Genomic DNA, 16,873 nt, shown 5'->3' on the forward strand with positions numbered 1-16,873 from the left:
GTTACAGGGATATCTGCACCTGGTTCAAGGCAGTGACATTGCTACTGTCTGGAACACTTCTGAACACAGACAAGAAAGCATGTGAGCTTTACTTTGGAAAAAAAACTAAAGGAACATCACATAAGGGGTAAGCAATGAGCCTCTTTATCACATGCACTCTTTCTTTTATATCTGGAACTGCTCTGCTGCATATTGGAGCATCTGAAAATAAAAAAGGGAGGGAGAGGGAAGAGACCTTTTAGGGCTGTACTTAGAATCACAAATCTAATTTTTAAAACAACTATACATTTCATTTCACAAATTAAGCAAAACACACTTATTTCAAACATGTTGGTATTTGTTTGTAGTAATATGGAACACGAAGATAGCCATATGATATATCACAAAATGTACTGTAATATTAACACCCTTCATATAGCTGGATTTGCTATTACATGAGTAAATATATCAATTTATTTATAAATATATATCTTTAATAAAATATACAAATCTATTCTGGTAATAATAATAATAATATTATGTCTCTTTTATTTCATGTCCCTTTTATTGATGTTGCGAAGTTCAAATTTGACCAGTCCTTGATAGTGGAGAAAGATAAATAATTTGAAATCTATCTACTATATATTTTGGAAAGTTGTTTGTCTAATTGCTGTGCATTTGGACATCTCTTCTAATATCGTAACCAAAGTTTGCATGGTGGTTCCTGAGATCAAGGAGCATGTTTTTGTCTATGCTTGGATACAATTCACAAATTACATCACAAATTACACCAGCAATGACATAACTGATGACATCACAAATCACATGATCCCATCACACAACCCTCAGGCTACCACTTAATCTTTGTCATTCTGAAATCCGTTTTGCAACATTATCAAAAATACAGAAGCAGCCAAAGTTCTTCAAGAGTGCGACATCATAGTTTGGGATGAGAGTACAATGTCCCGCAAGCACGCATAAGAGGTTCTCGATCGAACACTTCAGAAAGTCAGAAGCAATTAAACTATTATGGGTGGAGTTGTTGTTTTGGCAAGGGATTTCACATTAAGAAACTAAAAAAGGAAATTATCCATTTCTAAAACTCAGTATTTTGTGGATTCTTATAATTCCCGAGTAATGCCGGGTACTTTCAGCAAGTAACAAAAAATAAAGAGTGAAAGCAGAAAATGTGAAATAGTCTTAAAAAGCACAACAGCCCGGAGGAATCAGTCCATGAAGGAATTCTGCAAGGGTCTGTTTGTCTATACATTTACTCACCAGAGGGACATCAGGTTAGTTCATGTCTATAACTCCAGACAGTCTAGAGCAGGGGTGCGCAAACTCTTCTCCCTGCGCCCCCCTGAAAGCTCTCACCCCTTCCTCGCATCCTCCCCCCCTGCTAAGTTCTGGTGCCATGTGACATCACGTTGCCATGGCAATGCGACATCGCATGACCCCGCAGCGTCGTTTGATGCAGGGTTGCCATGGCGACGCGTCGCTGGAAAGTTACAGAGGCCTTGCGTGATTTGAATGCATTTAATTTAAATACATTCGGGAAAGCGCAGGGCCTCTGTAACCCCCCCCCCCAGAAAATCTCACGCCCCCCAGTTTGCGCACCCCTGGTCTAGAGTGCTCATGAACCATTTGCTATATTTGTGTTAAATTCAGTTTCCAGCTGTATACCATTGACATCCAACTGATATGCCTACCTGGGATGTTTACAAAGATGCAACAATGTTAGTACCAGAAACGGATTGCTACAGTATCTAGCTAGCTTATTACATTAAACATTCAAAATGAGCTAGCTGCAACTCTCCAAATAACATTTGTAACGAGTTGCTATACAACAAGCTTATTTAGTGAAGCTGAAATTTGGCTAGCTATAGATTTCAAGTATGTTGGATAGGTTGATACATTTCTGTAGTTGCAACATTTTGTCAGTAATTTTTACTAGGAATATTCAGAAGATACATAATGACATGTTGCCAGTAAGTAAGTATCCTATTTTGGTTGACCTAGATATATATGTATAGGGCAGTGTCTGATACAGTAGCTCCTTCTGACTAATCAGTGAGACACAGTAACAGTTTACATTCTGACACACATCTTATCATGAGGTCATTTGAATGTTAGTATGTTAGTATGTAGGTTAGTGTTAGTATGCTGCTGCTACTCCTCAAAATGATTAGACCGTATTCTTGGTGTTAGTATAGATAGAGTACAGATTGAGATAAAGATAGAAATGAGGGTCCCTATTCAGAACAACTGCTTCTAAGTGGTGGGCTCAGTCTTAGGCCTTGCTAAGGGTGAGAGCGCGCTTGCTGGCACTCGAGCGCCGTGACATCAGGCGCTCATGTTGCCCGGGCGATTCCTGGCCAGCTAGTTGCGCGTGGAGGGGGGCGTGCCTGTGATGTCACGTGAGCGGTTCGCCCTCATTGGCTGAACCACGCACATGACCAGGGCAAGCACGACAAACACAAAAATATTTGTCTGTGCAACCATCGCGCCTCCCCACGCTCACGCGCGCCGCATGGACCCTGCAATTTACTTTCATTGTTTTGATCGTGTGCTCGCGAGCAAGCTCTGAGCCTGGATGAGGCCTTAGAAGTATGTCGCTCTCAGCCTGGACGAGGCCTTAGAAGGATGTCTCCAAAAGGTACTCAGAGCTGTCTGCTCATTCTTTGTATTTACTGAGTAACCGACTTCACTGAAAGTGTGAATGGGGAAACAGAACACTGCAGTACCTTCCCGGAGACTCCCACTCCATAAATGACTGTCTCTAGGGCTGGTGGCACCGACCTATGATGTCAGAATAAACCCAACGCGCATTTCGCATGAACACACGCTTTCTCAAGGGATAAGTCTGCCCTCCTCTCTGGTGGGAGGAGAATGAGAGTGTGTGGGGATCTACAGTTATTAACCCCTCCTGGTAAATAACAGTAAGAACTGATAGTATACTCAGATCACATTGCATGGTAATTGACCTAATGAAATATAAATTGTTACATGTAGATAAACTGACTCAGAGCATAGGAGATCTGGAGAGGAAATACCTGCAATTTTTATCTAGGTGATATGACTAATAGGTGGAAAGTTTTATGAAATATGAAATATCCACAGTGAGTCGAGATTTGGCAATCTTATGATTACAGGAAGGAGAAAAAAAAAGGAACCTTATTTTAAACCTCTCGGCTTTAGGGTGAGCATGGTGTGAATAGAGATCGGTGAAGTTTTTTCGCAAACATGCATCCACAGCAGAATCGGCTGCTTCCTGCGGTCCGCGATTTTCAGCGGAACAATCTCAAAAAGGGCGATTCACGTTTCGCGGATTTTTTATTATTATCAACAATACACTCCGTGGATTCCGCAACCCATGGACGGATTTGTAGAATCTAATCTACGGATTCAGCAATCTGATTGCTGAATCCGCGGATTGGATTCTGCAAATCCGTTACGGGTTTTATCCAATGGTGTTTTTTGATGAATTCATGCGGATTAAAGCTGACCAAATCTGTTTGCGGATTTTCCACCACAAAACTTATTTTGGGGGAAAATGCGAGAAAATCCAGGATATGGATTTGGGCGAATTCGTCCACATCTAGGTGTGAATCCACCTGCATTCCCTCTGCATTTTGTCCAAGTTTCCTTTCTGTGGACCAGCGGGTATATGGTCTATGCCAAAAAATTGGAGAGCTTGTGCATTACCTCTTACTGCTGCTATATATCTAACAGACCCTGGTAGTCTTTCTCCACTGACTGATTCCTCTGGGGTCATGTGCTTTTTAAGCACATTACTTTCTCTGTTTTCAGTCATTATTTGTTATTTTTTATTAAAAATAAATTATCTTTCTCCACTATTAAGGATTGGTAAAATTCAAAATGGGGGACGTCAATAAAAGGGACACAAAATAAAAAAGAAAATGATTCTTACCACAATAGATGTGTCTTTTATTAAAAAAAGATATATACGGCATTGTCAGAAACAGCATCATCAAATCCATCCTTCTGTATGCCAGTGAGGTGTGGGGTCCTGTGACATACCCACACCTTACAAAATGGGATAGCAGCCCAACCGCAATACTGCATCAAGAAGTCTGCAAACACCTTCTCCAAATACACAGGAATACATCAAACAATGCATGCCGGGCTCAGCTGCGCCACTTTCCTCTACTGCTCACTGTACAGAAGAGAGCACTGAAATACTGGGATCACTTAAACAACAGCCATCCACAGTATTACCGCTACACAGCAATTAAAAACCTGGAGCTCCTCACTAAATCCTGTGCCATCAAGCAACTTGTCATCTCATTCCCAGAACAACACCACACACAGATCAACAACCTGCCAAAAAAAACCATTCTACTCAATCAGCAGTGAAATGAAGGAACAGTATGTGATGATGTGGAAAATTGAGGTCCAGCGCTCAAAGAAGCTGGGGACTTATCACAGCCTAGAGAGAATACACCCTGGCACCCTACCTACTGAGGTATGGTGAGCATATTTTTAAAGTGACAAACCTGGACAAAATACAAATTTATTCATTACCCTATTTCCTCGATTCTGAGATGCATCTTTTATCTGATTTAAAATAAAGACCTGCTAACTTAGAAAGTTAACGCTTTGGCCAGAGGTTTTAACTAAATGACCCCTTTTCAAGAAAATATATAAGTATTCCACTGTGTTTTTCTGTCATATTGGATGTAGCATTGGGCTTTTCTGTCTTTTGCTGTATACATTTTGCTCACGCTCGGTAGTACTCCTTTTGACACTTATATACATATATATATATATATATATATATATATATATATATATATATATATAATGTGGTATGTTTTGGGGTTTCTTGAGTTTTCTGGGATTCTGTGTGTTTATTAACTTTTTTCCAGCTGGTCTCAACTGTTTGGAGGCTGTTGGCCCCTCCCCCCAGGGTTTAAGCTCGCCCCTCCCCATTTTATAAGTTAGCAGGTCTTTTTCATGTTACTGGGTTTGGACAGATCCAATGTTGTCATTCTCCCTCCAAATAGAGATAAATGAGAATTTTAATCAGGTAGTGTTCGGACCTGCTAATGGTCATGCCTTGATGTGGCTTGCGGGCTTATAACGCGTTGGCCAAAGGGTTTAACTAAATGACCCTTTTCCAAGAGAATATATAAGTATTTCACTGTGTATTTTTGTCATATTGGATGTAGCTTTAGGCTTTTCTGTCTTTTGTTGTATGCTTAATATATTGCACACAAGAAGGAAAAGTGGATCAAGTCTTCACTTATTTTCAGAAAGCCTTTTTGACTAATATTTATGAATGAAGGCACTTGTGAATTAGGTGACCCTCTTGCCAGCATTCAGTCTTAGCAGAGCAGTGAGGAGCAGAAGACAAGCTGAAAACAAATGTCCTGTCACTGGTAGTGAAGATCACAACAGAGTAGCATGTGAACCGCTCCTACGGTCCTGTCCATACTGGGAATTTTAAAGCAATTCAGTATTACAATTAGAGCACAGGGTCGGCCTTAGCCATTGTGGGGCCCAAGGCGACACAGTGGAAGCGGGGCCCCTCAGGTGGTAGTACTTACCTGCCATCCCACGCGATTCCTTGAAGAGCGTCCCTCCTCCTGCAGCGTCACGTGACGTCGGGTTGCCATAATAACGCGATGCTACAGTCAGGGAGACACTCTGAGAAGGTAAGAGGCACCCTCTCTGTTATAGTTTAAGTCAGACCCAGTCCAGGGGTTACATATTCCAGTCATCCCACCCCCCAACTATCGGTAATGAAAAATAATTGTGTGCATATTTTTTTTTTACCAAAAATTTGGTTTAAAATGGCCAACAAATTAATTAAGTAATAACATAAAATTTGTTTAAACTGTCAAGTAGAAAACTTGAAAGTTTGATCCTACGTTGTCGACATTATACTGTAGGTTAATGTTAGAAGCAAATCTTGCGAGCTTTACTTGATGCAAAATCGGCATACGGACGCTATAGTCCAATTCGCTAGCAAAGTCTTTCTCAATCAACAAGATAGCCAAATTGCTGACCCGTTCATGAAGTATCATTGACTGTATGTATGTTTTTATAAGTTTTAGCCAAGAAAAACTCTTTTTCCCCAGATGCTTGTGACAGGAACAGTCAGAAGAATTCAGAGAGCAATGTACATATTGGGCAAGTCTGTATGTCACTTGTTTTTTGTATGAAATTGCAAGACCTTAACTGGATCTTTGTAAAGCGGTGTTGTAATGATAGGTTCAAAGCTTCCTGTTCTTTTGCAACATTAAGCCATCAAGATCCTCATTTTCATCCTCTGTGAGAATTATTTCCAGATATATACTGCACTTCAGTAAATTTGACTTTTGCAACTTATAAAATATATATTGGCAACAAAATAATTCCTGATACGTTTTTAGTTGCTCAAAGCGGCTGTCCATAGATCCAATCGCTGTGTCAACAATCTGGTTCAAATAATGTATGCAACATGCATCCTGTGCATCTATAATCTGCTCATCTTCAGCTTCATATGCAAACATTTGTTTTCTTTTGTGCCATCTTGTCACTTTGAATACTGATTCCATTTAAATATCATTAATCCTTGTTTTTGCAGTAGCTACTGCTGTTTGAAAACTTTCTTTTCTGTAAGATTCCAACCATTTGCAGGTCTGCTCCATGTAGAGATAAAGTGATGCTCAAATGCCTGGTCCTACATTCCTTAAATAGAGTCCATTCATAACAAGGGAGAACACGCTGGGTATTGACAATTGAACAATAATTCCTGTCACACCCTAAACCTCATGAGAGAAGGCTCTATTGAACCCTGAAGGTAGGGGATGGGCAAGTAATTACCCATCCCCTCCTCATTGGGTGAGTACTCACATAAACCCCCAGCAGTCTTCCTTATGCGTGCAGCTGTTTCCGAAGTCCAAACGATCCAAAGCAAGTGTGTGCAGCGCACAACATGAGAGAGAGGCAGGTCTGACAAAAAATAGTTACTTTATTGGGAACACATAAAATCGAGGGTAGGAGCCCTTCTACGCGTTTCGTGCAGGCTATGCACTTTATCAAGAAGTTTCACATCATAGTACACAGCCTGTTTAAATACAGCTGACTGCTGATTTGGCGCCAAACATAATGACGTCACATTCCGTAATCATCCAATGCGCTACCACATCATCCACATGCGCAATGGTGCCCAAGGGGAGGAGAGAATCCCCGCCTAAATGGTCAAATGACCCCACAGCATTTGGAGATGAATACTCACACGATGTTGACAGGCGTCACGATCATCCTCCGCAGAGGACCTCCCTCCCATATGTCACCACGCGCATGCGCAGAAGATGAGGGACGCAACTAAGGACCTCCCCTGCTGGTAGGCGCGCGCACCCTCACGCTACACCAATACAGACACAATGGTCTGAAGGGAGAGAGGAAGGAATTGCGCGCGCACCCCCCCACAGTGAGAGCCCCAATTATAATAACAAAAAGAAGAAACCTAGCAGTAGCTGCCTAAAACATATTAAAACTCATTACCAATGACACAAAAATTAAAAATGGTTATTAAAAAGGAATATATATAAAGAACATACAGGCATACCCCGCATTAACGTACGCAATGGGACCGGAGCATGTATGTAAAGCGAAAATGTACTTAAAGTGAAGCACTACCTTTTTCCCACTTATTGATGCATGTACTGTACTGCAATCGTTATATACGTGCATAACTGATGTAAATAACGCATGTGTAAAAGGCTCTATAGTCTCCCCGCTTGCGCACAGCTTCAGTACAGGTAGGGAGCCGGTATTGCTGTTCAGGACGTGATGACAGGCGCATGCGTGAACTGCCGTTTGCCTATTGGGCGATATGTACTTACTCGCGAGTGTACTTAAAGTGAGTGTACTTAAAGCGGGGTATGCCTGTATATAACCTACGTATGTACTCTACCTGAATGTGAAAGACACACTACTGTTGATGATACATGATTCAATATAACCTAGTGTAACTCATTATGTAATGTTCTTATAAGACAAATTGTTGATGTTTAAACCAGAAAAAAGCGTATATATACATACACTGATGCAATTAAGATTATTTTTAGGACAAAAAAAGAGAGACACATATGGTCATTCACTGATTTTCACTATATGTATAGACCATAATAGTGACCGCAAGAAAAACAAAGAAAGAAGAAAGAATAAAGAAGAAAAAGAATGAGAATGAAAAGAATATATGAACAAAAAATAAATAATAAATAATAATAATAACAATAATAATAAAGAGAGATAAAGAAAAAGATATAAAAAGAGAGAAGAGGAAACAAGAGATAGTGTATCTTCCATGGTATATGGAGATACATGCATATACATTTCCATTTCTTAAAACTCTCAAGGACTCATAATCCATTTATCATTAATATTGTTATAACATGTCAAAGATTAAGTATCAAGACTTATAAACAGTCCTCATAAAACATACATTCTATCCACACCCGGAGATTGGAAAATCAAAGATTGGCAATAAATCTCATTATGTATCTTATAGTGTGCATAATAAAAGAAAATGATAATTATCTATGCATTGATAAAATGAGAAACAATCTACCTTATACATTGGTAAGACACAATCTATCTAAGAAAATGGTTAATTTTCCATTCTATATTTATCCCGTCAGGGAACCGAGTCTGCAGAGTGAAAATCCAGTATGATTCCCTACAGTCAAAGAATTTTACCATATCACCACCTCTCTCCTTTTTCACAATTTTTTCTATACTGCACCGACACACTTTATTCGAGCAAATACCCAGTATGTACCTGGCAGATACCTGGAATGCGCCGCTCCTCACCTCTGACAAGCCCCGTTGCGATTGCCTTCCCAGCCTGGGTTCATGCCTGGCTGACGGGCGGCTGATCTGTTAAATGATAATGATTAGGATTTAATAGGCTGCAATGCTTCGCGTGTCTACCAGATGGCATAAATTCATGAATTGTAATGCAGTATATATATATATACTGTGCAGTATTGCAGCCAGCGGGAATAAAATGCTTCAATCCCTGCCTGGAAAATACCTCAGTGCACTCGGGCAGAAAACAGTCACAAACCTCAATACACCCGGGTATACCCGAATTCGTGGGACTAGCCGAGCTCGAATAAAGTGTGTCGCCAGTGTACCAATAAATGAAAAGTTCTCAGGACCCCCCTCTCTACATTCAGAGAAATGCTTACATACAGGATGCTGTAAATCTCTTTTTGTAATTAATCTATGGTGTTCCTGCATCCTGATCTTTAAAGCCCTCGTGGTTATAACCAAAGTGTCAAAGCGCAATACGCATGGGCCTGAATGGAACAATTTTTAGGTCCCCGCGCATGCGCAATACGAACGGGCAGAAATCGCCAAGATTTTCTAAGTCCCCGCGCATGCGCAATACGCACGGGCCTCAATGAAATTATTTCTACGTCCCCGCGCATGCGCAATACGCACGGGCCAAAACAGAAATATTTTCTAAGTCCCTGCGCATGCGCTATACGAACGGGCAGAAATCGCCAAGAATTTCTAAGTCACCGCGCATGCGCAATACACACGGGCCTGAATGAAATTATTTCTAAGTCCCTGCGCATGCGCAATACGCACGGGCCAAAATGGAAATATTTTCTAAGTCCCCGCGCATGCGCAGTAGACATCATATGCGTCGCTAATGATTTACGGCTTTAGAAGCTCTGCAAACGATCGGAAAAACATGTAAACACGGCAAAATAAAGGTACAATGCTAAGGATTCCACAGAGATTGCATTTCAGTAGCATTTGAGTAGTTTATTGAGTCAGTTTGGGCGCGAGCTCAGTGCGCATGTGCAACAGCTGATAGCTATTGATTTTGCAATTACGGTACTGAAAGGGTATAAAAGGGTTCAGCCCTCTCTCCCCCAGTAAAATTTGTCCCTGAAGAAGCTCCTTTGCTGGAGGGAAACGCGCGTTGGACGCGCAATGTTGTCAGTCTCCTACTTGGAGCTGTTTTAATGTAGTGTCTGCAGTCTCCTGGTTCTATCTGTGTAGACCCTAGTAGTCAGTTATTTATTTATTTCCACAGTCAGTGTGCCTGCTTTTCCTGCTCTCCATGACAGGTGTTTTCACAGAACCTTACTGTGAACTCACCTCAATATTGCTGTGGTTGTCAGCTTAATTATGCTGTGAATTTACTATCATCATCACTGCATGTGCCAGCTCTATCACTCAAGCACTTGCACTTTAACATACTGTTTATTAATATTTTTTCACTGAAGTGCCTAGTGATATCCAATATAGCAGGATAGCTGGATATTCATTCAATCAACTGGTCGCTGACTTGTACATATATATATATACACACTTACCATCTGGTCTCACAGTTGCTCCAGAGGGGTTAATACCCTGACTCACAGCATCCCCTGTCCTCTATATCCCACCAACATTAAGTTGTTAACTGGGATAGCATAATCATATATTTGATGACACGGATGCTTGGTAGTGTTGATTTAATATATTTTTAAACTCACAGTACACAACTCTTTGGTAATATATGTTTTAAGTAAATCTATTAAAAGTTAACTTTTACACTTTGTTGGTGTGCAGTTTAGTGAATTCTTTTAGGGGGCACATTCATTTTGTGTTTCTCCTTCCCCTCTTTTTGAGATTTGGAAGATACTTGCAAAAAATAATCCATCGCTTGCTTGACAATAACACATAAATGTGCTGAATTACACCCAAAAATGATATTGCTTCATGACAAGTTTTTGCCATTTCACAAAGAAGCAGGTTGTAACTATGACAGGCATAGGGAGTGAAGAATGCCCTAGAATTTAGCTGCAATAGTGTAACATCCTCCGCAACTCCTGCCGGAAACCGCCCGGCTGACGCGTCTCACGGCAGACCTACGCGCCTGCCAAGCCGGTATGCGAACGCTCTCAAGGGAGACGTCGGTGCCTCCCACAGGGAGGAATCCCGGCCGCACGTCCGCGTGACGTAAGCGCTCCTCGCCACGCATCGCGCGCGGGTTGCCCGGCAACCAAAGTGTCAAAGCGTAGAAATAAAATCAATGAGCCAAGGGTTCAAAAAGTAACAACATGAGTTTATCTGTTGAACAATTGAGAGAAAAGAATTCCAACAAGGAACTCAGCATATTGCTTGGATCACATTTTTATACATTTCAAAATGAGTAATACACCCCTTAAGGGGGCTGGCTTAGAGATAAATGATAATATGATGACATACAAAAATACATATTGGTTGATACATAAATATGCTGCATACGCTATATTCTTATCGATAATTTACCATAATGTGGGCCTCTTAACCTTGTGACATAAGGGAGTAACTCTGTCCAGCCCTGTATGCACTGTAGCTGTCAGATAACAGATCCTACGGTCAGCAGAAATTATCTAAGGCAGGAAAAACCTTACGAATGCTATTTCAATTTATTACATGACTCGTAGGAATTACACAAGGGTGGGTTACATCCAGAAGCGATACTCTGCAGAATCAAACATTCACAGTTCATTCACGAATGAAACAAATTGGCATACATACAAGCAAACACTCAAAATGGCGGTTAGACCAAAATGGAGGTGATGATAGCCACACACATTATCTCAATCTTCACAAAAGTAATCACCAGAGAAGCCTGGCCTGCAGGCTGTTTCAGATTAGTACCTTCCTGACACCCTTTGGAGGACTGGATCACACCCCTGCAAGGTAATTGGATCCTTCCTACTAATATACCTGCTCCTGTCTGTCATTCATTGCTGAGCATAAACTCCTGTTTATGCATTGTGCTCACTGCTGCTGTTTCGTTGTGTCTTGATCCCTGCTTAGCCTTACCTGTCTGTTCTCTCCTGTCCTGATCCTGGCTGTTCTTCGGATTCCTACACTCTCCTGCGCTTTGACCCTGGCTTCGTCCCTTGACCATTCTACCTTCTAATACCCTGGACCTTGGCTACGGAAATCTACCATCCTCCACTCTCCAACCCTGAATTACGGCAAGTACCCTGACTACCCTGACCTCTCCAACCCTACGATGCTCTACGACTTGGACTACGCATTCCGGACAGGACTGCGTGGTTGTGGGTCGGTGTCTTTCCATCCCCACCTCAGCCCCGCGGTCTTCAGTCCTGTTTGTGGTGAGCGCACTGTGATAAATAGACAGCTACAATAGACGTGCTTGTACATCCGACTTCTGCTCCTTCATGTTACCTCTGTTGCCGTAGCCTTGACCTTGAATATCTAGGTCTAATATTTTCAGCTCTAGCTGTTTGGCAGTACTTTCTACAACCTCCAGAAAATGTATGAAGAGCTCATGAATTTCTGCTGGAACTGACTGTCCATCTGAGACTTATCAAATTATCAATGACATCTGTTCCATGTGGCTCTGATCCGGTGCACAATGAAGAATCACAGAAAAATATTTTGCTGATTTCATTCTGCCCACAATGATTTGTCTCACCTTATTGCCCATCAACGAGATAACTTCATTTCGAATTCGCTTTCCCAAGTAGTGATCATGAATTTCAGCTTGACGTACGCATCTTGCATAACTGGGTCAAATTCTACAAACCCCCAAAAGTTTCCATTATGAGGCTGCTGTAGTTTGTCTACTGAACCGCGAAAAGCCATGCTGTGCTTCATCAGAAACAGGACAATGGCTATGAGCCTTTCGAAGACATTAAGCAAGATAGCTTTTTCACTGTTGATCAATTTCTGGTTTTGCCCGTCTATCGTGCACTCTTTTTCTAGTCGATGGTCGAGTTCAAAACACAAAACACTGTCATATGCCCCTTTGACTTCTCGTGATCAGACATACACTTACATTTTTCCAGTCACAAAAACCATTGGATCCTAAAGCAGTGATGCGGTTGCCAAAGAGTTTGCCACAGAAAACATTTGGTCCATTGTTGTAGAATATACAATCCACTGACGGTTGACAATTTCTTCATATGGAATATGTCTTTTGCAATAAGCTGTAGAACATTTTTGACCATTTACATTTGTTGGAAAGTCTTTGTTTTCAAGTTTTCTTGGTCCTTTGACAACAATAGACACCTGGGCATCCATGCTTATATGCTCAGGGCAGCATGCAGGGGTCCCATGCATTTACTGTACTTTTGTTAGCACAGAGAATTAGGCGTGTGTCTTCAGGCTCAGTCATTTCTTCTTTGAAAGAGTTGGTATTATCAATATCATTGTACAGTTCTGCCGAAGAATCATTATTGTTGTCAACTTCCAATGTGTCTGCTGCTACTATTTGCATTTTCTATTGCACTGCCACTGCTAAGACCTGACGTACGGTACGTTTCGTCGCTATCTGCGACTTCTTCTGGGGTGGGCGTATCTGCGTCCCTGTCGGCCCCTTTATACGTAGTTGTTTCCTTGGCAACCGGAGGATGCCAAAGTGTGCTGAACAAAAGTGTGGTGGTGCATAGGAACTGCACTATGTAATTGCTATGGAGTTTATTGTAATTAGTCTATTCTGACCCTATTATATGCTGTATAAAGTATATACAGTTATCACTTAGTGTGAATGGAGTAAACAAGAAGTCCAAAAGTTTGTCAATTATGTTTTTAACCACTGAGATTTATAAAAAAGAGGAAAATACAAAACCCTCAGTGATGCCAGATGGATATTGAGTGTGTAACATATATATCCATCTGGCTTCACACTGCAAGAGTTTTTTTTATCCCAATTGCCCTTGCGGATATTGGGAGGTACATGGTCAATGGCCTGAAATGTAAGTGTGTTGACATTTCCTGAGTGTTAGGCGTGTGTCTTCAGGCTCAGTCATTTCTTCTTTGAAAGAGTTGGTATTATCAATTATCATTGTACAGTTCTGCCGAAGAATCATTATTGTTGTCAACTTCCAATGTGTCTGCTGCTACTATTTGCATTTTCTATTGCACTGCCACTGTCACATTCCTTATTTAACTGTAGCCATTTATCTTCTTGGCTACTAATCTGCACTTCTTAACACATAAACACTGGTACCAGTGCAGGCAGTGTTAGGGCTAATCCGGGGTTTCCCCTGCAGTAAGCAGCTTCCTTGAGTGACAGGGGGGTGGGCTAAGGCCTGTGTGATGCCCAATCATGGGCTCAGACCTTGGACCCTCCTCCTGGGTACTTAAGTGGCTACACATCTACATTTAGGAGGCTTGGGAGTGTGGAGTCAAGGCTCAGACCACCTTCCTTCCCCTCCACACTAGGGGATGAGGGAGATAAGGATAGACCTTTAGGGCCTCAAGCCCTGGGGGTAGCTTTCAGGGACCATCCAGAAGAGGGAAGAAGTATATTGTTGTATGCTGTACCCTGCTGTACTGATGAATAAAGCCCTTCCCCCTGCAGAAGCACTTACGAAAATGCCCTCCTAATGTCTCTGTACATTCCTCCTACACACCAATTAGATTGTAAGCTCCTCGGAGCAGGGACTCCTCTTCCTAAATGTTACGTTTATGTCTGAAGCACTTATTCCCATGTCCCGTTATCTGTATTTGTTATTTATATGATTGTCACATTTATTGCTATTGTGAAGCGCTATGTACATTAATGGCGCTATATAAAGACATACAATACAATAAAGCTGTTCCTGTTAATTATATACTCTAGACTGGGACTGCAATTAATCAGGGGGAGTATCAAAGAAGGTTCTCCTGCAGGGATTGCATCCAGTGTTACTGGAGCCTGCTGGAGATGGAGGCGCTGCACCAGTGAGAAAGTGTCAGGGTTCTGCTCGCCACAAACCAGGACCGGACCGCGAGGCTGAGGTGGGGTTGTAAAAGCACCGACCTGAGACCGCGCAGGCTGATCCGGATTGCGCAGTTCGTAGTCATATGTCGCAGGATCAGGATTGGAGAAGACAGCGTCGTCGTTGTAGAAGCCAGGGTCAGGACAGGAGACATCAGGATAAACATTGTTCAGGCAAGAGTTCGGCAACAGGTAGTCAGGAGAGCCCCGCTTCAGCTGAGGAGCGCGGGGTTGGCCTCTGCGTGAGCGACGACCATGGCCCATGGTACTGGTCACAGGAGATGGTAGGCAGACCAGAGTAGCACACCGCTTTGCTGCACGGGTGCACCAGTGCTACAGCGCAAGAGTCCTGAGCGGGCTAGGGAATCCTCTGTCTCAGCGCAGGAACCAGGACACGGCCTCTCTAGATTAGGGAAAGAGTAGGCCCCAGGAACCAGGAAGCTGAAGATACACAGGGAAACCTCCGCTTCAGTGCAGGAATCCAGGAGACTGAAGAACGCAGGGACGAAACATCCGCTTCAGTGCAGGAATCCAGGAGGCTGAGGGACGCAGGGACGAAAACCTCTGCTTCAGCACAGGAGAACAGGAGTGGACCGCTGCGTGAATATAGCAGCCGGTCACAGGAAACAAGGAGCTGAAGTGAACAAGAAGAGTACTCAGCTACAACACAGGAGACTGGAGCAGACCGCTGCGTGAATATAGCAGCCGGCCTTAGGAAACCTGGAGCTGCAGACAACAAGGAGAATACTCCGCTTCAGCATGAGAGACAGGAACAAGCGAGGGCTTGTGGCAGAACAGATAGTGACATCCAGGAAGGACTATGCTCGGCAGGGAGCATTATGGGAAGACAGTACTTAAAGGCCAGCGGACCAATCCCCGGCGGGGGTGTGAAGGTACTGCTCCAATGAGTGAATGCAAGTATGGTTGCAGTGAAAGGCTGCACAGCTGCAGTAGATACCAGAGGGAGTGTGTATTGCTTTGGTGAGTGAATCCAGGCTGCAGCAAACATCAGGAGAGGTGCTCCAGGACTGCACAGTCTGCAAGGTAAGGCAACCAGTAAACCGCGGAGCGGATTCCTTACAGTACCCCCCCCTTCACGCGAGACCTCCGGGCGAACATGAGCACACATAGAGTTGGGGGACCGGGAATTGTTGCTGAACCGTCTAGGATTGGGGGTAGAGTCGTGGTCCAGAGACTCGTGGTTACTCCTTAGTGTACCCCCACCCCACGGTGAAAACAGCGGCCAGACAGGACCATCCATGGGTCTCGGAGACATCGAATTGTTCCTAAAGTTCTTTAGGTGGAAAGGGGATCCGTAAACGAGCAGTTCCTTGGTGAGTACAGTTCTAGGAAATAAGAGTGGCAGAAGAAACATCCTTGGTACATGGCTCGCCCCGCAAAATGACTTGGAAATCCAGGGCTGTGAAGAACCAGAGGGTTCCAGAGCAAAAACGGCAGAAGAACCCCTACAGGAAGCCCAGTCTTTAATAAAGGAACCTGAATCTAGGATCAGCGGCCCTGATAGTTGATCGAATACACCAGGAGGAACTTTGTAACAGAAAAAGTCTTGGCTGACCACTGCATGTTGAAATTTGCGAGAAATTTTTCCTCTAGAAGGCTCCCAGGTAATGGTTAGTAAGGGTATAGGCTGGTTGGAAGCATCTCCCGGTATTGGTATGGAAGGTGACAAGGCAAGCAGTAAACCCGGCATAGGGACCGAAATCTTGGGATACGTACAGAATATTTCCAACTGAGAGGAAATAACAGGGGCAACCGAAAATTCCGAGGGACAAAACCATGGTTTAGCAGGAGCAGAGAAGCAAACAACAGTAGAGCTCTCCAATACTGGGAAATCTTCATTGGGAGATAGTATTGTCAGTGAATCAGGAATAGTCCTTGGGATCTTCAGATCAGTAGCTTGAGAAAAAGGCAGAGCCAGGGTAGTGGTGGGAGGGAAGCTAACATCAGAAGCTGAAGTCTGTACCTCAGTGACAGGGCCTTGAGAATCAACAAGCAGCAAGTATGAACTATGAAAACTCTTAATGACAGGCACCTTAGGAGTACAAGGAGTCTTTTCCGAAACTGCAATGGCCCTAACCACAGGGGTACCTAACCTGACAAAAACATGAATTGGTGTGTTTTCTAATGCAA

General features: G+C 42.8%; 1 protein-coding gene and 1 long non-coding RNA gene across 2 annotated transcripts in view; one reads left to right on the top strand and one right to left on the bottom strand.

The window, feature by feature from the left end:
• The window catches only part of LOC142493599 (uncharacterized), a 48,250-nt gene that overhangs the window by 19,119 nt on the left and 12,258 nt on the right, over positions 1-16,873 (top strand). The gene's annotated exons all lie outside the window — the stretch shown is intronic.
• The window catches only part of C4H6orf163 (chromosome 4 C6orf163 homolog), a 37,001-nt gene that overhangs the window by 11,765 nt on the left and 8,363 nt on the right, over positions 1-16,873 (bottom strand). The window lies entirely within an intron of this gene.

Source organism: Ascaphus truei, chromosome 4 (genome assembly GCF_040206685.1).
Source record: "Ascaphus truei isolate aAscTru1 chromosome 4, aAscTru1.hap1, whole genome shotgun sequence".
NCBI lineage: Eukaryota > Metazoa > Chordata > Amphibia > Anura > Ascaphidae > Ascaphus > Ascaphus truei.